This window comes from Giraffa tippelskirchi, chromosome X (assembly GCF_054371585.1).
Source record: "Giraffa tippelskirchi isolate mGirTip1 chromosome X, T2T-mGirTip1v1.2.pri, whole genome shotgun sequence".
NCBI lineage: Eukaryota > Metazoa > Chordata > Mammalia > Artiodactyla > Giraffidae > Giraffa > Giraffa tippelskirchi.
The window spans coordinates 141,688,416-141,713,196 of NC_137289.1; the positions used below are offsets into that span (position 1 = coordinate 141,688,416).

Here is a 24,781-nt window from a genome sequence, read left to right on the forward strand (position 1 = left end):
CAAGATGCCGGAGTTGGAAGCAAAAGAAGTAAGCAAAGGGGAGAACCCTTCCAGCTACTATTCCCACTTTGATTCAAATTATTTTTTCCCAAAATTTTATCATGAATAATTTCAAAATACAGAAAAGTTTTTAAAAAACCAATACACCGCTAGATTCTATATTTACATTTTACCGTATTTGTTTTGACATCTATTTATCAACCCTCTATCCGTCTATCAATCCACCTTATTGGTATTACTACTACTACTATTACCTGGGTTCAATCCCTGGATTGGGAAGATCCCCTAGAGAAGGGAACGGCTACCCACTCCAGTATTCTGGCCTGGAGAATTCCATGGACTGTATAGCCCATGGGGTCGCAAAGAGTCAGACACAACTGAGCAACTTTCATTTTCACTTTTTCCCCACTACTACTGTTACTGTTATTTTTTGCTGCATTTAAAGTAAGTTGCAAACATTAGCAAACTTTATCTGTAAACACTTCAGAGTATGTAACTGAAGATTAATTCAAACTAGCCTTTTATTTTAACTCCAACACTGTAATCTTGAAAGCAGCCTTCATTTGGTCAGAAGACACGGCATTATATGAGCTGAAAACTGAGAAAGGTTTTCGAGATAACTGAGTTAAGTATCAGGGGAATCATTCACCTAAATTTCTCCATTTCCTTAGTTCAGAGATGAATCAGCCTTTCAGGGCTGAGAATGTTTTGCCTGTGGTGAATTCTAGGAAAGTTCTGTGGCTGAAAAGAGAGGGTCATAAGCTGTTCCTGTCTGGCACACTGCCAGAAACCCACGGGAAAGGCAGTTATGAGTTTCAGTGGTTGATCACATGTAGCGTCTAGGTCAGAACCCTGGCTCATGGACCAGACTGTCCATGCAGATTGCTCTCACGAGGGTGGAAATGGGAGTCAAGTGTACACATCTTTCCTGGATATTTTTGAATGTCCTCGACCATGAGCATATCTATGTCCTTCATAAACAAATACTTACAAAATAATCAGTCCCTGACTTGGAGCCATTTCCTGGAGTCAGAGAGTCTGAATCCCTAATATGGAATATTCTAGAGAGATTTGTCATTTAATGAACAGCAGCGACTGTGCTTTAAGGCAAATTACCAAAACCTGACCAGTCTTCAAAAAAAGATTTTGTTTAAGAAAGATTTTTTGAGTTGACTGCTTAAAGGAGAAAAAATGGCAAATGATGAAATGTCTAAGATGTCCACATATTTCTGTAAGGTATATTTTTGAGAAGAGTTTTGAATGAAAAAGGAAAAATGATTGCGTAAAATACATTGATAATGTGGGTGTCCTCAAAGATAGATAATGGTGCTGTCTGGAATCATTTAGCAACTTATGGCATACCTACACACTCATATATCCAGCTGCCTGCTCAGCATCGCTGACTGGATGGCAAATGACAGTGTGAAAAGTGCTCACAGCTCCATGTACGAAGTCATATTTCTCATCTTAAAAGCAGGCCCTGTTACAGTGAAATGTTACATGCTGCATATTCCATTTGTAAAAATTTGTGCCCCCCACCACTGCCCTGCCACCACGCTTGTTTTTCCTCATTTTAAGTCTTCTAGTTTTTCAGGTCTACTTTTTTTTTTTCTCTGTGCAACAGCCTACAAGTAGACTTCTCTGCTTTGCCCTGACAATGCATGCTTTTGAATTAGCTTCTCCCTGTGACTGCCTTCTCAAAGTTAAGAAAGAAAGGAAGCTCTTCTGCCTGTTTCAGTTTCAGAGGTGGAGGGGATTCTGAGTCCCAGGGGAAGCTTGGAAAAATGTGGTAAACTGAAAGCATCCTCAAGAGTATGACAAGTCCAATATGGAAGCGTGTAAAAATGTAGAGCGCATCCATCTTCTCCTGTTTTCTTGTATCAGGAAGCCATCCTTCTCAATGTCACGTGTAACTGAGGAAATTTTAAGGACCCCTGTGCTTCAGAGGTTACTGTTCTGCCCAGTGGGACACAACATTTCATCTCTCAAGTCTAGTTTAATACATTTTTATCTTACTGGATGGCTGCTTGCCATGGTAGTAACATTTAGATGAACAGATTCGCTTTCTGAAAGGGTAAATATTTGTAGAAGTCTTTCTTTACTCCGGAGAGCTTTGAAAATCCACCACATCTCTTCTCTTGCATCAAAGCATATTTTCCAGTTATCTGTCATCACAAAACAAATGATCTGGAAACTGAGTGGCTTTAAACAACCATGTTTATCTGCTCACAAGTCTGTGGGTCTGGAAGTTGGGAAGAATGCAGTTAAGTGTTAATGTCTTAGACATACGGAGTCAGTGATGGCAGCTGGGCCTGGAAGAGCCACTTCCCAGATGGCTTGTCTATATATCTGGCACCACAGTGTCCTTGGCTTCTGTGTCCTTCCTCACATGGCGTTTCTTCTCCCAAGACCACTCCTCCACATGGTGTGGGCTTCTTCCAGAATGCTGGTCTCAGAGTCATCACTCCTTTTACAAGGCAACTGACTTCCAGAAGGCAGGAAGCAGAAGCTGCCAGGCTACTTCAGAGCCACACCTAAAACTGGCACTGTCCCTTCCAGTGTATTCCATCGGTCAAAGCAGCCACAGGCCCTGCCTAGACTTAGGAGGAGGAGAAGTGAACTCCACTTGTGATGGTGGGGTGAGTGTCAAGGTCACACTGAAGAAGAAGATGTGTATGTGGGAGATACTGTTGGAACCATCTTAGGAAAATAGACTCTTCCAAAGGAGGAGAAACAATGATTGATCAACAATGTGTAATTGTGATAACAATGTATAGTCGTCATGCTTACCCGGTCAAACATTTCACCCCGATTTGAGAGGACAGACAGACAAGGTTTCCTAGAGGGAGTGATGTGGAAACTGAGAGCTAAAAGATGAATGGTGATGAGCCAGATCAAGGAGAAAGAAAGTTCCAGGCAGAGGCACAGCAAGTTGACAAAACAGTGAATGCACATTTGAGAGCCTTAAAAAGTTCAGCATAAGGGAAAGAGGGGCCACCTCTGTGTGTGTATGTTTATCCTTGAGCAAGTATCAGCATGCTGAGGGTGAGGCTGGGTTAAAGACATCACAGGATTTTCTCTTGAGGGCAAGGAAGGTTTTAGGCTGTTAGTTCATTTCCCTGTGACTTGGAGAATGGTTTCACTACCAGAGAAGATGGATGGTGGGAAGCACTGGACATATTTAAGAGATAATAGGAGCAGAATCCACAGGATTTCAAGGTGGACAAATGATGGCTTGGGTTTCAGGCTCAGGCAATTGGCTACACGTTGAACTATTTGGTAGGGAATGCAGAAGTATTTACCAAGACTGCCAAGTGCCAGACAGAGAGTCCATGCTTCTGTTTTCTTTGGAGACAGTTGCAAAGGTTAAGTATACTATGAAGACGAGCAGCAAGATTATTTCATGGCACTTTTAATGTTCTTGTATATTATCTCATTTAGCTTTGACTCATCGAAGTAAGGTGGTGATTTGAGCCCCACAGACACTGACATATAAGTAATCTGGGGAAAAGCCCTTCCTCTACATGACTGTTCTCTTAGAGCAGGTCCCTAAACTAGGCCTGCAGTGAAGTGTAGCCCACTACCTTGTTTTTTAGAGCCTGTGAGCTCAACAATGGTTTTTACACTTTTAAGTGCTTGAAATAAAAAATCAAGAGACGAGTAACACTTAATAAGTGAAAATACCATGAAATTCAAATGTCAGCAGCTGTAATTAAAGTTTTATTGAAATGCAGCCACACCCACTTATTTTACATGCTGTCTCTGGCTGGCTTGTTGCTACAAAGGCCAACTGCCTCAGCCACCTCAGAGAACACGTGCAAAGTCGAAAATATTTACTATCTGGCACCTTCCTTCTTCAAAAGCAGGCAATGAGCTTTCTGCTGTTTACAGAATAGAAATCCGTAGAGGCTTCTGCGACTCCGCATCGCCCCGTAAAGGGCGAACAGCCGGCAACTTATTGATGTAAGCGATAATTGAGCAGTGGCCAGAAAGAATGATGGGGTGGAGCCAAAGCAAAATTGATACCCAGCTGTGGATGTGACTGGTGATAGAAGCAAAGTCCGATGCTGTAAAGAGCAGTATTGCATAGGAACCTGGAATGTTAGGTCCATGAATCAAGGCAAATTGGAAGTGGTCAAACAGGAGATAGCAAGAGTGAACGTTGACATTCTAGGAATCAGCGAACTAAGATGGACTGGAATGGGTGAATTTAACTCAGATGACCATTATATCTACTACTGTGGGCAAGAATCCCTTAGAAGAAATGGAGTAGCCATCATGGTCAACAAAAGAGTCCGAAATGCAGTAGTTGTATGCAATCTCAAAAACGATAGAATGATCTCTGTTCGTTTCCAAGGCAAACCATTCAATATCACAGTAATCCAAGTCTATGCCCCGACCAGTAACGCTGAAGAAGCTGAACTTGAACGGTTCTATGAAGACCTACAAGACCTTCTAGAACTAACGCCCAAAAAAGATGTCCTTTTCATTGTAGGGGACTGGAATGCAAAAGTAGGAAGTCAGGAAACACCTGGCGTAACAGGCAAATTTGGCCTTGGAGTACAGAATGAAGCAGGGCAAAGGCTAATAGAGTTTTGCCAAGAGAACACACTGGTCATAGCAAACACCCTCTTCCAACAACACAAGAGAAGACTCTACACATGGACATCACCAGATGGTCAACACCGAAATCAGATTGATTATATTCTTTGCAGCCAAAGATGGAGAAGCTCTATACAGTCAGCAAAAACAAGACCCGGAGCAGACTGTGGCTCCGATCATGAACTGCTTATTGCCAAATTCAGACTTAAATTGAAGAAAGTAAGGAAAACCACTAGTCCATTCAGGTATGACCTAGATCAAATCCCTTATGGGTATACAGTGGAAGTGACAAATAGATTTAAGGGACTAGATCTGATAGACAGAATGCCTGATGAACTATGGACAGAGGTTCGTGACATTGTACAGGAGACAGGGATCAAGACCATCCCCATGGAAAAGAAATGCAAAAAAGCAAAATGGCTGTCTGAGGAGGCCTTACAGATAGCTGGGAAAAGAAGAGAAGTGAAAAGCAAAGGAGAATAGGAAAGATATTCCCATCTGAATGCAGAGTTCCAAAGAATAGCAAGGAGAGATAAGAAAGCCTTCCTCAGCAATCAATGCAAAGAAATAGAGGAAAACAACAGATTGGGAAAGACTACAGATCTCTTCAAGAAGGTTAGAGATACCAAAGGAACATTTCATACAAAGATAGGCTCGATAAAGGACAGAAATGGTATGGACCTAACAGAAGCAGAAGATATTAAGAAGAGGTGGCAAGAATACACAGAAGAACTGTACAAAAAAGATCTTCACGACCCAGATAATCACGATGGTGTGATCACTCACCTAGAGCCAGACATCCTGGAATGTGAAGTCAAGTGGGCCTTAGAAAGCATCACTATGAACAAAGCTAGTGGAGGTGATGAATTCCAACTGAGCTATTTCAAATCATGAAAGATGATGCTGTGAAAGTGCTGCACTCGATATGCCAGCAAATCTGGAAAACTCAGCAGTGGCCACAGGACTGGAAAAGTTCAGTTTTTATTCCAATCCCAAAGAAAGGCAATGCCAAAGAATGCTCAAACTACCGCACAATTGCACTCATCTCACACGCTAGTAAAGTAATGCTGAAAATTCTACAAGCCAGGCTTCAGCAATTTGTGAACTGTGAACTTCCAGATGTTCAAGCTGGATTTAGAAAAGGCAGAGGAACCAGAGATCAAATTGCCAACATCCGCTGGATCATCGAAAAAGCAAGAGAGTTCCAGAAAAACATCTATTTCTGCTTTATTGACTATTCCAAAGCCTTTGACTGTGTGGATCACAATAAACTGTGGAAAATTCTGAAAGAGATGGGAATACCAGACCATCTGACCTGTCTCTTGAGAAACCTGTATGCAGGTCAGGAAGCAACAGTTAGAACTGGACATGGAACAATAGACTGGTTCCAAATAGAAAAAAGAGTACGTCAAGGCTGTATATTGTCACCCTGCTTATTTAACTTATATGCAGAGTACATCATGAGAAACGCTGGGCTGGAAGAAACACAAGCTGGAATCAAGATTGCCGGGAGAAATATCAATAACCTCAGATATGCAGATGACACCACCCTTATGGCAGAAAGTGAAGAACTAAAGAGCCTCTTGATGAAAGTGAAAGAGGAGAGTGAAAAAGTTGGCTTAAAGCTCAACGTTCAGAAAACTAAGATCATGGCATCCGGTCCCATCACTTCATGGGAAATAGATGGGGAAACAGTGGAAACAGTGTCAGACTTTATTTTTTTGGGCTCCAGAATCACTGCTGATGGTGACTGCAGCCATGAAATTAAAAGACGCTTACCCCTTGGAAGGAAGGTTATGACCAACCTAGATAGCATATTTAAAAGCAGAGACATTACTTTGCCAACAAAGGTCCGTCTAGTCAAGGCTATGGTTTTTCCAGTGGTCATGTATGGATGTGAGAGTTGGAGGGTGAAGAAAACTGAGCGCCGCAGAGTTGATGCTTTTGAACTGTGGCGTTGGAGAAGACTCTTGAGAGTCCCTTGGACTGCAAGGAGATCCAACCAGTCCATCCTAAAGGAGATCAGTCCTGGGTGTTCATTGGAAGGACTGATGTTGAAGCTGAAACTCCAATACTTTGGCCTCCTCATGCAAAGAGTTGACTCATTGGAAAAGACCCTAATGCTGGGTAGGATTGGGGGCAGGAGGAGAAGGGGACGACAGAGGATGAGATGGTTGGATGGCATCACTGACTCGATGGACATGGGTTTGGGTAGACTCTGGGAGTTGGTGATGGACAGGAAGGCCTGGCGTGCTGCAATTCATGGGGTTGCAAAGAGTCGGACACGACTGAGCGACTGAACTGAACTGAACTAGGGCCTGCCCAGCTCCTTTAATTCTCATCACAACCCCATCAGCTTGTGTTATCGTCACCACGCCCGTTTTACAATGGAGGCACTTGAGGCACAGAGAGGCTGAGCTACCTGCCCGAGGTCACACAAGGCCCAAGAAGTGATGGAGGTAGCCGACTGCAGGCAAAAACGGGACCTTTGGCCTGAACACAGCACCTGCTAGGCCCATCCACCCCTCCTAGGGCCCAGGGCGCCTGTCTCCTAGTGACATTTCCCTGCCCGCCCATCACAAGGGCAGCCGGGTAGGCTGTGGCGGAGCTGTGGCGGGGGCGGGGCGAAGGGATCCCCGTGGCGGCGGGCTGTCAATTAAGGAGTATCGCCCTTGCCCAGGGCCTCCGAGATCCTTGGACTCCCACCTCCAGCCTCCTTGCGGCCATTGGCAGCGAAGCGCTGAGTCATGGTGAGGCAGCCGCGGGGCGCCCTCCGAGCCCACCCTCTCCACGCCCCACGCCGCAGCCGCCGCCGCACGGGGCTGCGGTAGCTGCCCTTCACCGGGCTCGAGTACCTGGCGCCCGCGGGGCCAGGCGGGGCGGACCCCGCCCTCTTTGGCCCGCTTTAGACTCCCAGGGGAGTCTCCTAGGGAGATGGCCAGAGATGCTTAAGTAGTCCTCTGCAGTTTGGTGCAAGTCGCAGACGACTTTTCTTTCTGCAGAGCACTAAGATCTGGTAAGTACCTCGTCAGTGGTGCACGTGCATAGAATTTAATTGGAAGTCTGGAAAGATCCAGAAATAGTCCAAATTGGGGGCGGGGGGTGGACGTAAAATACTTTCTAGATGCTCATAGGTGGAGGATTGAGTTCACTAAAGGTGGCAGCCCAGGGGAGGGCACATTTAGAGTGAGCCTTGACTGGCTGGAGGGTTTTGCCGTGCAGAGTGCTCTGAGTAGCAGCAGCTCACATTCTTAGAACACTGATTACACTCCTTTGCAGAATCTACGCTGTCTTATTACTCCTATTCACAGGTGGAAAAACTGAGGAACAGGGAGGCTTAGCAGTTGGCCTCAGATCACACAGCTGATACGTGGTGAACGTGGGATGGCAGACCCAGACTGTGTGGCTCCAGAGTGTGCTTCTTGCTAAAACATCTATCTTGGTTTGAGTGGGAAACTTGGAAGGAGTGGGTTATATGTCATTTGCAGAAGAGCTTTAGGGATTGCGTGTATTGTCTGCAAGCATTTGAAGTGGAAAATGGATTAATTATACTTGTTTTGTGATATGCCCTGGAGTAGACTTTAGACTGACAAAGAGGAAGCGCTTTTGAATTGGGGATCCTGAGTAGAATACAGATTGCATGGTCAAGGGCACCTCCTCCGTGAGTTTCCTGTGCTCTTCTGTGCTCTGGAAGACTTCAGAAAAAGCTTCAAAGATTTCTTGCCACTTAAGTTGACCCTGAACTTCAGGGGTAGATGAATCTTTGAATTTGATGACCCTCAAAGATCCCTTTCAGTGCCAAGATCCTTGCACATTCAGATAAGAGATACACAGATCTCTCTTAGCTCATGGTAGCAGCTCCCTTCTAGGGCAACGTGAGGTAGAGGTAGGGGCAGAGATTTCAACCAGGTGAAGCAGGTAAAGTGCTCATTAGAGGTTCTAAGTAATTGCCCAGCAGCTGTTATTACTGACTGTGGTCAAAGGTGGTCCTAGGACTACACCAGGTAACCATTGTAAATCGTTAGTAGGGTGCTGGGAACCTCCTTAGCACTCACAGGCGTCCACCATCATTAGTGTTGTTTGAAAGCATCTAGCCCAGGTCTTGTGCAGAGTAAGCAATTAAAAAATTATAGCTGTTAATATTGGGCTGGCCAAAAAGTTCATTTGGGGTTTTCTGTAATATCTTGCAGAAAACCCCAAATGAACTTTTTGGCCAGTGCAATATTTGGGGCGGGGTGTGGGGTGAATTTCATATCCTATATTTTATAGTTTGTGGGTGGTCGGTCCCTCCTTGATGACTTCCCTGTTTTGTTGTCCCTTCTCTTACCCTGCATCCTATACAGTTCAGTCTCAGAACACTCGCTTTTTAACCTTGGACACGATGTCATCCAAGAAGGTTACCCTCTCAGTGCTCAGCCGGGAGCAGTCGGAAGGAGTTGGAGCGCAGGTCCACAGAAGCATCGAAGACCCGAGGTATGCTGGTTGGGTGCCTCTTTCATGCCTTTTTTTTTTTTGGCAGAAGGGACTGGTGGTACCCTGAGGGTAAGCTTGGGAAGAGAGGGCATGAGACAATCATGAGCTGCCCTGTGGGGCACCTTAGGAACCAACTCTAAACTTAGCAGTTGGAGTCTCCTTGGGACCAGGCCCACCCCAAGGGGATTTCTGTACTGTGGCTCCAGTGATCCCGACTGAAACGTTGGTGCCCCTCTCTGAACACCCACATCCTGTCTTGAGTTGATCTATCAGCCTCCACGTGCCCAGACACACCTGCTAGATCCCCCGGGTTCACACGCCTTCCAGTCAGAGCACAGAGGCAGATGCTGGGGCCCAACCCTACATTCCTAGGAGAGAATCCCATTGCCTCCTCTTGGGTCAGGTCTCTACCCTGGGGCAGTCAGCCATTTGCCAGGCATTTTGAGTTCTTAGAGAGATGACTGAGACCAGACTCTTTGGATCTCTTGGTGGGGCTAAGTGGGGGCTTCCCTCAGAGAGGGTGATTGTAGGTCAGGCAGACATCTTTCAACATTAGCAGTTTTATTTGAAAATTTGGGGAGACGTGGGACTTGGAGAAAAGAAAATCTTACGTGCAAAAAAATGAAATGGTGATTCTAATCCGTGGAATATAGTGCCCAGCTCCAGATTCCAAAAGCAGAATTCTTTTTATTGAGGTATAATTGACATACAATATTAGTTTCAGGTGAACAACACAATGCTTCAGTATTTGTATATATTGCAAAATTATCACAAGTCTAGTTAACATCTGTCACCATAATATTTTTCTTGTGATGAGAACTTTTAAGATTTACTCTCTTAGCAACTTTCAAATATGTAATACAGTATTGACTGTGCTCAGTACTGTGATGTACATTACCTCCCCATGACTCATTTATTTTATAACTGAAAGTTTGTACCTTTTGACCCCCTTTATCCATTTCTGTCACCCCCACCCCCTACATCTGGCGACCTCCAATCTATTCTCTGCATCCATGAGCTTGTTTTTTTTGTTTGATTTTGAATTCCACATATAAATGAGATCATACAGTATTTGTCTAACTTATTTCACTGAGCATAATGACCTCAAGGTCCACCCATGTTGTTGCACACAGCAAGATTTCATTCTTTTTTTATAGTAGAATAATATCCCATTGTATTCCATATACACCACATTTTCTTTATCCATTTATCTGTCATTGAACACTTAGGTTCTTTCCATGATTATTGTAAATGATGCAGCAATGAACATAGGGATGCATACAGCTTTTCAAGTTAGTATTTTCATGTTCTTTGGATAAATACCCAGAAGTAGAATTGCTGGATGACATGGTAGTTATACTTTTAATTCTTTGTGAAACTGCCATACTGTTCTCCATAGTGGCTGTACCAATTTCCATTCTAACCAGCAGTGTAGCAAGGTCCCCCTTTCTACACATCCTCACCAACACTTGTCATTTCTTGTTTTTTTTTAATAATAGCCATCCTGACAGGTGTGAGGTGATACTCCATGTGGTTTTGATTTGCATTTTACTACTTAGTGATGTTGAGCATCTCCCCAAAATATTTTTTGAATAAAGGAGAAGTATATTAGGGAACGGAGAAGGCAATGGCACCCCACTCCAGTACTCTTGCCTGGAAAATCCCATGGACGGAGGAGCCTGGTAGGCTACAGTCCATGGGGTCGCTAAGAGTCGACACGACTGAGCGACTTCACTTTCACTTTTCCCTTTCATGCACTGGAGAAGGAAATGGCAATACACTCCAGTATTCTTGCCTGGAGAATCCCAGGGACAGCGGAGCCTGATGGGCTGCCATCTATGGGGTCACACAGCGTCGGACGTGACTGAAGCAACTTAGCAGCAGCAGCAGCATATTAGGGAAATGAATTATTTTTGAAAAGTGAGGCTGGTTTGTTCCTCTTCTTAAATTCTGCTCTAATATTCTTATACTCTTCCCACCATTAGCTTCCTGTTCATCTGAGAATGTCTTTTGAGGTCTGTCAAATATTGTTTTTCAAAGGGATACAGGCAAACAAGATTATTCTAAGGGCTAAATGCACAGTGGATGTTGGGAAGATGCAGATGGATGTGGTGTCATATTCTTCGAGGCCACATTGCCAGCAGAAGAACTCAAACACCTGTCAGTAAACCCATTATTGTATGTTGAAGGTAGCTAATACTTAAATTATTCCATCTGTCAGAAACACATCTGCTGAGGGGTTCTTAATTTTTCTGGTCTTAATGAACCCCTTTAGTAGTCTGCTGAAATCCATCAGTTCACTCTCAGAATGTTGTTTTATAAATTCCTTCTCAGAATAATGTTTTTAAAATGTATAAAATACATGGGATTACACACAAAGGAAAATCTTTGTGTTGAAATATGGTTAGCAAAATATTGCAAAAACAAATTTGTAATTAGTAACTTAAATAACTCTAGTAACATTCAGTAAGAAGATGTAGTGGCAGTTCTCATAACTACTTAATTTCAAAGCTTTGAGGAGCATGAACATAGTTCAGTACCTGCAGCAACTGTGATGTGATATGAAAAGAGCTTTGATTTCTATTGGTGACTAAGTCACAGGTCCTGGTAATTTACTGTGATTCTTTGACTGCATTCATAATTAAAGGAAATGTTACATTTCAGTCTGGAGATGGATGGTGGTGACTTGTTGCACAGCAGTGTGAGTGTACTTAATGCCACTGAACTGTATGCTTTAAAATGGTTAAAATGGTAAATTTCATGTTATGTTTGTTTTACTACAAAAAAAATTGAGAAGAAAAAAAAATTCAGTTAGAAGTTAGTAAAAATAATGATGTGTTTTTTGTTCCCAGCCAAGTTTACAGTCACTCTGAATTCTATCTATGGATAGATATATATAAAATACAGAATTTACCCAGTTAAAAGTCCCTGGCTGAAAAACCTGTGCTTTAGAGAACCCCACATTCTACTAATTCAAAGGGTCTACCATGCTCCAGGTGTGTCTCTACTCTAAGGAAAAACAAGTGAATAAGAATCATTCCTACTGCTCACCCTGGTTTAATCACTATTAAGACAGAGTGTTTTCTTTTACCTCTGTTTAGTTATATGTTTTAGTTGTACAGCATAAACAATTTTGTGTCCTTAGTTTTTCATTAACAGGGTAGCCAAGCACGTCCCACATTGTTATAAATTCTTCATAAATACCATTTAAGTAGTTATGATATAGTCCAGTGTATGAGCATACCATTATTCTCATTATTCTCTTATTCCTAGCCCAACTTTATTTTTTGTTTAAATATTTGAAAAATTTTTATTGACATATAGTTGACTTACAATATTGTGTTAAGTACTCTTATACAGCAAAGTGATTCAGTTATACATATATATCAGTTCAGTTCAGTCGCTCAGTCATGTCCAACTCTTTGCGACCCCGTGAATTGCAGCACTCCCGGCCTCCCTGTCCATCACCAACTCCCAGAGTCTACCCAAACCCATGTCCATCGAGTCAGTGATGCCATCCAACCATCTCATCCTCTGTCGTCCCCTTCTCCTCCTGCCCCCAATCCTACCCAGCATTAGGATCTTTTCCAATGAGTCAACTCTTCGCATGAGGTGGCCAAAGTATTGGAGTTTCAGCTTCAACATCAGTCCTTCCAATGAACACCCAGGATTGATCTCCTTTAGGATGGATTGATTGGATCTCCTTGCAGTCCAAGGGACTCTCAAGAGTCTTCTCCAACACCACAATTCAAAAGCATCAATTCTGCGGCGCTCAGCTTTCTTCACCGTCAAACTCTCACATCCATACATGACCACTGGAAAAACCATAGCCTTGACTGGACAGACTTTTACATACATACATATACATTCTTTTTTAATATTCTTTTCCATTATAATTTATCATAGGATATTGAATATAGTTCCCTGTGCTATACAGGAGGACCTTGTTGTTTATCCATCCTATATATAAAAGCTTATATCTGCTAACCCGAACCTCTTCCTCCATTTCTCCCCCAGCCCATTCTCTGTCAGCAGCCACCAGTCTGTTCTCAATGTACATGATTCTGTTTTTGTTTTGTAGATAAGTTCATTTGTGTCATATTTTCGATTCCACATTTAAGTGATACCATACAGTATTTTTCTTTCTTTCCGACTTATTTCACTTAGTATGATTATTTCTAGGTCCATTCATGTTGTTGCAAATGGCATTATTTCATTCTTTTTTATGGCTGAGTGATACTCCATTGTATGTATTTGTGTGTGTGTGTCTATACCACATCTTCTTTATCCATTTCTCTGTTGATGGACATTTAGGTTGTTTCCATGTCTTGGCTATTGTGAATAGTGCTACAATGAACATAGGGTTGCATGTATCTTTTTGGATTGTAGTTTTGTCCATATATATTTCTAGGAGATAGCTGGATCATATGTTAGCTCTATCTTTAGTTTTCTAAGGAACCTCCACACTGTTCTCCATAGTATCAATTTACATTCCCTCCAACAGTGTAGAAGGGTTCCCTTTTCTCTACACCCTTTCCAGTGTTTATTATTTTGTAGACGTTTTGCTGATGCTGGCCCTACTTCTAAACATTTAGATTGCTACCATACTTGTTAGCCCTCCACACACTGCCAACTTGCCAAAAGATGGACCCCAGCCCTCCCATCAGCAGAGAAGGAAAACATCACTCTTACTTCAAGGTGGTTACTTTTCAAACTCTTTGCACCAAGACTGTATCAGTGGAAAATAAAATCTCATTAAAAAACTAGAGCACAGAGCTATTGAAGGGTAGAATTTACAACAGTGTTTAATATTAGTGGCTCTAGGTGACACGTTCCTTGTTGCTGTAAATATGGAGGTAGAGGAGTTTATAATATTGTTTTGGTGATGAATGGTGAACAAGAGATGGAACTAGGCTAACTGGTACCATCCATTATACTGTGTATGGACAGGGTAGCCAGGCTATAATTGGAATGATTGTATATCATGATGTTGGCGGGTGTGCTCCCAACAGGAAGGAAACCCATCACTCATCTGCATTTGCTTCTATGCCCCACTCCTCTTTCTGCCAGGCAGTCCTTTCTGATGTGATTTTCCTTGAGCCACTCTCATGCAGGCATACCTCAGGGATGTTGGGGGTTCAGTTCCACACCATTGCAATAAAGCAAATATTGCAATAAAGGAGGTCACACAATTATCTTGGTTTCTCAGTGCCTATAGAAATTACTTAGGTTTATACACACTTAGTCTACTAAGTGTGCAGTAGTATTGTGTCTTAAAAAATGTACATACTTCTTTAGACTGCAAAGAGATCAAACCAGTCAATCCTAAAGGAAATCGTCCTGAATATTAATTGGAGGGACTGACGCTCAAGCTGAAGCTACAATACTTTGGCCACCTAATGCGAAGAACTGACTCATTGGACAAGACCCTGATACTGAGAAAGATTGAAGGCAGAAGGAGAAGGGGACAACGGAGGATGAGATGGTTGGATGGCATCACCGACTTGATAGACATGAGTCTGAGCAAGTTCTGGGAGTTGATGATGGGCAGGGAAGCCTGGTGTGCTGCAGTCCATGGAGTTGCAAAGAGTTAGACACGACTGAGCAACTGAACTGAACTGAAAAAATGCTAATGGTCACCTGAGCCTTCAGTGAGTTGTAGTGGTAAGATCTTCTGAGAACTTCCAGATGTTCAAGCTGGATTTATAAAAGGCAGAGGAATCAGAGATCAAATTGCCAACATCTGTTGGATCGTCGAAAAAGCAAGAGAGTTCCAGAAAAATATCTACTTCTGCTTTATTGACTATGTCAAACCCTTTGACTGTGTGGATCACCACAAATTCTGGAAAATTCTTAGAGAAATGGGAATACCAGACCACCTTACCTGCCTCTTGAGAAATCTGTATGGAGGTCAAGAAGCAACAGTTAGAACCAGACATTCAACAACAGACTGGTTTCAGATTGGGAAAGGAGTACATCAAGGCTGTATATTGTCACTTTGCTTATTTAACTTATATGCAGAGTATGTCATGCAAAATGCCAGGCTGGATGAAGCACAAGCTGGAATCAAGATTGAAGGGAGAAATATCAACAACCTCATGTATGCAGATGACACCACCCTTATGGCAGAAAGCGAAGAACTAAAGAGCCTCTTGATGAAAGTGAAAGAGCAGAGTGAAAAAGTTGGCTTAAAACTCAACGTTCAAAAAGCTAAGATCATGGTATCTGGTCCCATCACTTCATGGCAAATAGATGGGGAAACAATGGAAACAATGAGAGACTTTTATTTTCTTGGGCTCCAAAATCACTGCAGATGGTGACTGCAGCTGTGAAATTAAAAGATGCTTGATCCCTGGAAGAAAAGCTATGACCAACCTAGACAGCATTATTAAAAAGCGGAGACATTACTTTGCCAACAAAGGTCTGTCTAGTCAAAGCTATGGTTTTTCCCATGGTCATTTATGGATGTGAGAGTTGGACCGTAAAGAAAGCTGAGTGCCGAAGAATTGATGCTTTTGAACTGTGGTGTTGAAGAATCTCTCCAACCAGTCAATCCTAAAGGAAATCAGTACTGAATACTCATTGGAAGAACTGATGCTGAAGCTGCAATATTTTGGCCACCCGATGTGAAGAACTGACTCATTGGAAAAGACCCTGATGCTGGGAAAGATTGAAGTCAGGAGGAGAAGGGGACAGCAGAGGATAAGATGGTTGAATGGCATCACCAACTGGATGGACATGAGTTTGAGCAAGCTCCAGGAGTTGGTGATGGACAGGGAAGCCTGGCATATTAGACCATGGGGTTGCAAAGAGTCGGACACGACCGAGCCACTGAACTGAACTGAGTGGTAAGATGGTGTGGAAAACACCAAAAGAACTTTTTGGCCAACCCAATACTTTGTGACCAAAAGCTTATTGATAAAATATACTGGTGAAATGTTCATCGCAGTACTGTTTACAATAGCCAGGACATGGACGCAACCTAGATGTCCATCGGCAGACAAATGGATAAGAAAGCAGTGGTACATATACACAATGGAATATTACTCAGCTATTAAAAAGAATGCATTTGAATCAGTTCTAATGAGGTGGACGAAACTGGAGCCTATTATACAGAGCAAAGTAAGTCAGAAAGAAAAACACCAATACAGTATATTAACGCATATATATGGAATTTAGAAAGACGGTAACGATGACCCTATATGCGAGACAGCAAAAGAGACACAGATGTAAAGAACAGACTTTTGGACTCTGTGGGGGAAGGCGAGGATGGGATGATTTGAGAGAATAGCATTGAAACATGTATATTATCATATGTGAAATAGATCGCCAGTCCAGGTTCGTTGCATGAGACAGGGTGCTCAGGGCTGGTGCGCTGGGATGACCCTGAGGGATGGGATGGGGAGGGAGGTGAGAGGGAGGGTCAGGATGGGGAACACATATACACCCATGGCTGATTCATGTGAACGTATGGCGAAAACCACCACAATATTGTAAAGTAATTAACCTCCAATTAAAATAAAAATAAATAAAACAAAAAATATATACTGGTGATATGAATGTCTGCAAAGAAAGTCCAACAGAAGCTACAGATGAATTATTAAGATCAAGAGCTTAGCAGTGTTCAAAATCGCCTTTCTAGTCACACTTCTTTTTAAAATTTTTTTTATTTTATTTTTTGCCATGCCATATGGCATGTAGGATCTTAGTTTCCTGACAAGGAATTAAACCTGTGTCTCCTGCGGTAGAAGCATGAAGTCGTAAACACTAGACCACCAGGGAAGTCCTTCTATTCACATTTTTGATCTCTAGCAGCAGACTGTTAAAAAATATTCATTTTTTTGTACTTTTTTATAGGGACAGATGGTAGTGTGTGATCATTTCACAGTATTTACAAATATCAAATCATTACCTTGTACATCTGAAACTAATATGTGTCAAATATATCAAATGTATTATTTATAATACCATAAAATATATGTTAGTCAGAAAAAAGCTTCATATATGCAAAATCTGTATGGAGAAAATGATAAATCCTATTGAAAGACATTTCAAAGACCTAAATAAATGGAAGTAATCATGTTTATGAATAGGAAAACTCAATACTACATAAATATCATTTCTTCCTAAATTGATCCATACATTCAAAGGAGTTCCAACCAAAAGTCCAACATTTTTGTTTGTAGATGTTTTCTAAAATTTGTGTAGAATAGCAAATGGTCAAGGATAACCAAGGTGACCATAAAGATGTGATGACAGCCAGCTCTGCTTTTGCCTCTCACTTGGGCTCAAGATTTATTTTCATTTGCTGTCTAGTTTTTGCACAATATACTAGACACTGAATATTCATAGTACTGTTTATATATATATCATTTATATACATAACTCAAACTCAACATGACCTAGAGTGAAGTCACCATGCCTACTTCAAGGCTCCTTCTTCTGTTATGTTTCTTGTATTTCTGGATGGCCTTACCACCCTCCCAGGCCCCATAGCTAGAAATTTGGAAGTGATCTAATGCTCTTCCTTTTTCCCATTCTTCATCACTACTGCCATTGCCTTAGACACGGCCTTTGTTGTTGCCCAGACTGTTGAAAAGTGAAAGTGAATGTCGCTCAGTCATGTCCGACTCTTTGCGACCCCATGGACTGTATAGTCCAGGCCAGAATACTGGAGTGGGTAGCCTTTCCCTTCTCCAGGGGATCTTCCCAACCCAGGGATCGAACCCAGGTCTCCCGTGTTGCAGGCAGATTCTTTACCAACTGAGCTTAGACTGTTGAAAGCACCTTCTAAATACTCTTTGCCTCCCATCTCTTCCTTTTCCAGACCATCTTCCACATATATGCTAGAATGGTCTTTCTAGATCTTACCATCTCAACCTGATTAAACCCATCACCTTCAGGATAAAACCCAAACTCCTTTATGATTTGACCTCTGTGCTCAGCCCATCTCTCATCATAGTTCCATGTGCATTTTTTGCTTCACAAGAGTAGTTTCCTCACAGGTTTTCAGTCTTACCAAGCTGCTTCTCTGCTCTTTTATTTAGAATATTCTTCCTTCTCCTGCTTCTTCTTAATTAACTTCTACATATATGTACTTCAAGACTCAGCTCAAGTGACACCTTCCTGGTTGAACCTGCCCTAATGTCTCCCCACTTCTATATGTTAACTTCCTCTAGAGCATTTATCATCATAGCACAGTAATTGATGTTCTAGTGTTTTCCCCCATGAGATTATGAATCTTTTTGGACTGTATCTTGTTTGTGCTTGACTACTTAGATCTTAGACAATCATGAATCATTTGTCCACTTCTCATAAAATGTCAACTGTTTAACTTAGTGAATCTGTGTGTGTGTGTGTGTGTGTGTGTGTGTGTGTAAGGAGTTCTTTCCTGAAAGCATTTTGTATTGCAAAAAGTTGCTTATTAGCCAAGTCGTTTTTAATGAGGTTCATTAGATCTGTTTATGAACGTAGCCCCAAGTAGTGTGACTTAAAAGGCACATCTAATCTGCTGGGTTTTATTTTTATTTCAGTTGAAAAATCTGGATCCATTTTTACTATTTGATGAATTTAAAGGTGGTAGACCAGGTGGATTTCCTGATCACCCACACCGAGGTTTTGAAACAGTAAGTAAAACAATTTGACTGCAAAAGTGTGTATTTTAAAATTTACCTCTGTTCTTAAAATTAATACTCTCTTATAACAGAAAATTCAAATTTAGAAGCAATAAATAATAGGCCAAAGTTAATTTATAAGTTCCTGGCTATAGACTGGCTGTTAGTAGAATTTTATTAGTAATATCTATTTTATATTGTCCATGGAATTCTCCAGGCAAGAATACTGGAGTGAGTTGCCATTCCCTTCTCCAGGGAATCTTCCCGACACATGTATTGCAGGGAAAATGTAGGGACAGTTCCTAACAAAGTTTAGTCACCTCCTCCCTGAGGAAAACAGACCAGGGCTTAGTGTGTTTGTCAAGCCCATTACTGAATGAATGAATAAATATTTATTGATGCGTGGTGACATGAAGCCATGGTTCAGGTCATCTTTTGTATGTTGGGGAGTGTGTGTGTGTGTATGTATGTATGTATTAGGGAGAGAGGACAGAGGCAGAGGGAGGGAAGCTAAGGAAGAATGAGGCAGGAAGAATGAGGCATGACTGCTGCTTGAAAGTGAAAGTCACTCAGTTATGTCCAACTCTTTGCAACCCCATGGACTATACAGTCCATGGAATTCTTCAGGCCAGAATACTGGAGTGGGTAGCCATTCCCTTCTTCAAGGGATCTTCCTAACCCAGGGATTGAACCAGGTCTCCCGCATTGCAGGCAGAATCTTTACCAGCTGAGCCACCAGGGAAGCTTACATCTAGGATGTTGTCTAGTTAAGGAGGTGAAAGAGTTAACTACTGCAGTGTGAAAATAGAATAAACCTAGAAGCTTCTGAAAACAGTATGAAGGATTATTTGGATGGATTTCCCTTCCTCACTTAGCCATTTGCCTTCCACTTCTCTTCTCTGTGATCACTTCAGGGCCACTGTGCCTTGCTTTACAGCAATAATGGAAACCATGCCTTCCTCCTCCCCTACATGCATGCTGAGTTCTGACCCAGATCCCAGAGCAGGTCTCCCTACTGTGGTCTTCTGCTTCTGGTATCAAGACATTCTCAACACCCCATCCCACAGCTCCAGCTGCCTTTTTACTAATCCTTCAAGATCTTTTCAGATCTTACTATCTCCTTCATATTTTCCAGACAGTCCCAAGAGGGGATACCCTTTTTCCTTCATTTGGCCTCCATAGCATTGGATTTTTTCCAGTCTCATACATGTTAGATCTTTATGGTGGCCTTGATCATATTCCACTTGTATTAAAATGAATTTTCTGAACCTCCCCTCCAGCACCCAAGAGGATTGTAAGTTTCTTTATTTCATATCATCCTGCCCATCTCCATGTTCTCCTGGTGGAGATTCTGTCTTGCTTGGCTGAATTTAATTGAATAATAAAAAGAGATGGATTTTGCTGAAGATGATAAATACATTAAATAAAATGAATGATGAAACCCATCACTTTCTTATCCATTATGGAAAGGAGATTTAATTTCCTTTCTAAATGACAGTTTATAAGTTGTAAGGTGCTCAATGTTAAACTACTCTGGGAAAGGGTTCAGTGGTAGAATATTGGTATTTGACTCTTCTGATTAAGAATTTTCCATAAAAGTGTATTTGTTATTACAGGCAATCATCATCTGTGGATTCTGGATCAGCGAATTCACCTACTCACTAAATTTATTTATAGCTGTGATGTTTGCACCATCATTTGTGGATATGCACGTGCTCCCAGCTGAGGGTGAACAAGACAATGTTCTGCCTTCTTGCTTCAACTCTCCTACTGCAAACAAGTGTCCTTCCTGAGGCCAGTTTAATGCCACATTTTGTGCTTTTTGTTGGTGACCTTGCTGTTTTAAATGCCCCCAGGCATAATGAAGTGCTGTTCAGTGTTCCTAAGCGCAAGATGGCTGTAAGGTGCCTTTTGGAGAAAGTATATGTTGGAGAAGCTTCCTCAGGCCTGAGATGTAGTGTGTTGGCCCTGAGTTCAGTGTTAATCAGTCAACAATGTATAGTCAATAAGGTGTCTTTAAACATAAGCACACATAACAGAAGGTTATGTATTGATTCTTGATTGTGACTGGAGGCTTGTGGGAACCTAACCTTGTATTTCCCCCAGAGCAATGGTTCAGTGTTGGCTCACTCCATGATCATGGCAACTTAGTAGAACATCAGTTCAGTTCAGTCGCTCAGTCGTGTCTGACTCTGCAACCCCATGGACTGCAGCATTCCAGGCCTCCCTGTCCATCACCAACTCCTGGAGTTTACTCAAACTCACGTCCATTGAGTCAGTGATTCCATCCGACCATCTCATCCTCTGTCGTCCCCTTCTCCTCTTGCCTTCAATCTTTCCCACCATCAGAGTCTTTTCCAATGAGTCATTTCTTCGCATCAGGTGGCCAAAGTATTGGAGTTTCAGCTTCAGCATTAGTCCTTCCAATGAATATTCAGGACTGATTTCCTTTAGGATGGACTGGTTGGATCTCCTTGCAGTGCAAGGGACTCTCAAGAGTCTTCTCCAACACCACAGTTCAAAAGCATCAATTCTTCAGTGCTCAGCTTTCTTTATAGTCCAGCTCTCATATCCATGCATGACTCCTGGAAAAACCATAGCTTTGACTAGACAGACCTTTGTTGGCAAAGTAATGTCTCTGCTTTTTAATATGCTGTCTAGGTAGGTCATACTTTTTCTTTCAAGGAGCAAGCATCTTTTAATTTCATGGCTGCAGTCACCATCTGCAGTGATTTTGGAGCCCAAGAAAACAAAGTCTTTCACTGGTTCCCACTGTTTACACATCTATTTGCCATGAAGTGATGGGACAAGATGCCATGATGTTAGTTTTCTGAATGTTGAGTTTTAAGCCAACTTTTTCACTCTCTTCTTTCACTTTTATCAAGAGGCTCTTCAGTTCTTCTTCACTTTCTGCCATAAGGGTGGTGTCATCTGCATATCTGAGGTTATTGATATTTCTCCCGGCAGTCTTGATTCCAGCTTGTGGTTCATCCATCCCAGCGTTTCTCATGATGTACTCTGCATGTATTTTTTTTTTTTTTGATGAAAAAGATTCATTTATGTAACACATCTACAGTTTACAGAGGGCTTTCGTTTACACGATCTCCTTTTACTCTCAGAACGATTTGCAAAGAACACTTGTCACATTTCACAAGTAAGGAACTGCTGCTTAGAAACAACACTATCACCTGTGGCCATACTTCCTTTGTGGGTTTTGGGGACACCACCTTCTTCAGCCGTTTTTTCCCTCTTCCTCTCTTTTTACGCTCTTGGGAAAGGCTTTTTCTTTGGTGAAAGTGAAAATATTAAATCGCTCAGTCGCGTCTGACTCAGTGTCCCCGTGGAAATCTCCAGGCAAGAAACTGGAGTGGGTACCTCCCCTTAAAATAAATGCTGACGGTCCTTTCCCCTTCTCCTGCTGGTACCCTCTCATTAGGTGGCCTCATCCACTCTCATGTTTAGCCATCACACGTAACTGACAGCTGCCAAATCGACAATGCAGAGCCTGGAATCCTCCACAGAGCACTTGACCTATACACACAACTGCCGTGTGGCCAAGACCTGCAGAGGCAGCCGGTATGGACTGTGAGGAGGGAAGAGGCTGGTGTTCAGCTGAGGGACGGGACTGCAAAAGCCACTGGAGCTCAGAGGTGTGCACATCCTAAATACTTGGCATGATTTTCCAGTATGTTGATTTTTGATTCCTAATGTAACTCTTTTCTACATGGTCCTAATCTCACGTTGCTTCAATTCTTTCTTTGAAAGTGAGAGAAGTTTAAAATACGAATCTGAATGATGTAAGAATCTTGTATGGTATGAGCCAAGTATTATCAGTCTAATTCTACCATTCACTCAGTCACTCACCTGATTTGTTCAGACATTTATTGAGTGCTTTTTAATTGCCAGGAGTAGCACAAGGTGCTGGACTTAACAATAATTAAAACAAAGTCCCTCAAGGAGCTCACAGTCTAATGGTAAACTACTGAGTAAACTGAGGCGCAGAGTGGTAATGACTTACCCAATGAGGTAGAAAGAGCGAGGTGCTCGGGAACGTGGGACTAGAGCTGGAGCGAGGGCAGGGGGCCACTGACTCATCGTCAATAAACCCCTCTGGTTGAAGAGCAAGGCTGCGTACAGAAACATTCTACAAAATCTTGCAAAAAAGGTTAAAATAGTTTCCAACTGTCACCATGACTGAATTCATGTCTTGCCAGGAATTCAGTCATGAGCTGATGGCATTTCTACACTTGTCCCCAAAGCTTGGGGCACATCACCAGTCTGCTTGGACACAATGACTCTGTAGGGAGCCTGAAGTCCAATTTTAGCACTGGGAAACCATATTGAAATACTTACATTAACTCCACAAACTTTAAGTGCACACACATTTATGGTATTTCTACATGTAGAAGGTAGGGAAGAAACTCTCCTAACCCTCATTCAGAGGATTCTAATAAGCTATAGATACCATGGAAATGAGAATGTGTCTGTTACTTTCCATATTTACATTATTTTGGCTGTACAAGGGTGAACAGTCTCACTCAGATGTATTTCACCAGTGATCTAGACGTTATAAATATGTACAAAGATGTCACCTCAGGTTCATGTGCACACCCATCCACGCAGACATGAACCCGTGTAAGGCAACTTCTTTTGTTGAAGACATGTGTTCCACGCAGCAAAGGGCAGTGTCTACGAGGAACTGTCCACCCCGCCTGTCTGTCTGTTTCAGTGATATTCGTGTGATTCAGTAGTTTCTGTAGGCAAGATGACTGCTTCACTGGCAAAAAAGCAGTGAATAACTATAAAAAGAGCTGTTTTCAAATGCAGAAACCGTCATTATCCAGGAATCTAAGGAGCAAAAGTGCTTGGAGGTACTCCTGGCCTTCTTGCGGCTACCAAGAATGAGAAAATGGCTGGGACGATTTATTGCTCTGAGGATCTTCATCCACACAGGAGTCCAAGAGGCTCAATGAACAGTACCTCAAACACCATCAGTTGGTCACTTCAAGCACTTCTTCACTTTGCTGTGGAGGATTTTCTTCTTTATCAGGTTGAGGGTGCTCCGGAGGCTTGCTTTTGGATGAAGAGGTCTCTACACTGTCTGACGTTTTATTACTTGAATGGGAAGCCTGCTCCACTTCACATAAATAAACGTCCATTGGTCCTTTGGTGCTCCTGATATGTACTGTGATCGAATCCTCTCTGGGAGCTGGAACATCCAGTCTGGTTTCTGCCGGTGCTTTAACTGCAATTACAATCTGTTCATGGAAGGCTTGGATGCTGTGAATGTCTTGATACGTCACATATGCTAGTCTTTCATTTTCTTTGTTATCTGTTAAACAACTGCTAAGCACAATCCTTAATTAACTAATCCAGGGCATTTTCCATCGCTAATAAGTCAGACAGCTCCTCCTGCGGCAGCTTCTGTTGGGGCACTGCTCCAAAATTGCTAAGATCAGATCCTATCCGTTGAATATGGTTCTTAGACTTCTTTTCAACCAGGTCGTTTCCATCTAAGACGTTGGTGATGCAATACACTCTTTGTTTTTGTACTCCCAGTTTTGTTGCAAACTTGCTTAAGTCAAGAATGCCTCCAGGAGCAGATCTGAAAAGATCCATAAATTTTCGAGTTAAATAAACCAGTGATATATCATCAAAATGACGTCTCTTCACTTTTAGTGCTTTTCTCATGGACACATATTGTACATTATCTTCTGAATTAATCCTTGTTTTTGATGGCAGTAGACCCTCCACGTTGATGGGGTCGTGGCAGCGGTGGCACACTGTCTCCTCTGCCGGGTCCACAAGCAGGCTGGGCAGCTTCCGTGCCGGCCGCTGCTGACTCATGCTGCCTGGCCGGTCGCTCCTCCCCTCACACCCCAGAGAGCTCTCCCGCCTTCTCCCGCTCTCCTCGGGCGCACCCCCCCCAACACAACACACAGGGCCCCGGGTGGTAAGGGAGTGGCGGGGAGGTGGGACACAGGTAGGCTAAAGAGCGCCGTGACCCATGCACCTCAGGATGCCAGGCCCACCATCTTCCCATGTCCGTACTCTGCATATAAGTTAAATAAGCAGAAATAGAACATCACTAC

At 42.4% G+C, this 24,781-nt stretch overlaps 1 protein-coding gene and 1 pseudogene across 1 annotated transcript in view; one reads left to right on the forward strand and one right to left on the reverse strand.

The window, feature by feature from the left end:
* PIR (pirin) overlaps positions 1 to 24,781 on the forward strand; it is a 215,981-nt gene that overhangs the window by 48,914 nt on the left and 142,286 nt on the right. The window contains exons 3-4 of the mRNA XM_081564115.1: positions 8,946 to 9,075; positions 18,609 to 18,701. The gene's annotated coding sequence lies outside the window, so the exon portion shown is untranslated. The remainder of the gene's footprint in view (positions 1 to 8,945; positions 9,076 to 18,608; positions 18,702 to 24,781) is intronic.
* On the reverse strand, positions 23,681 to 24,536 carry LOC145536264 (transcription factor E2F6 pseudogene; annotated as a pseudogene).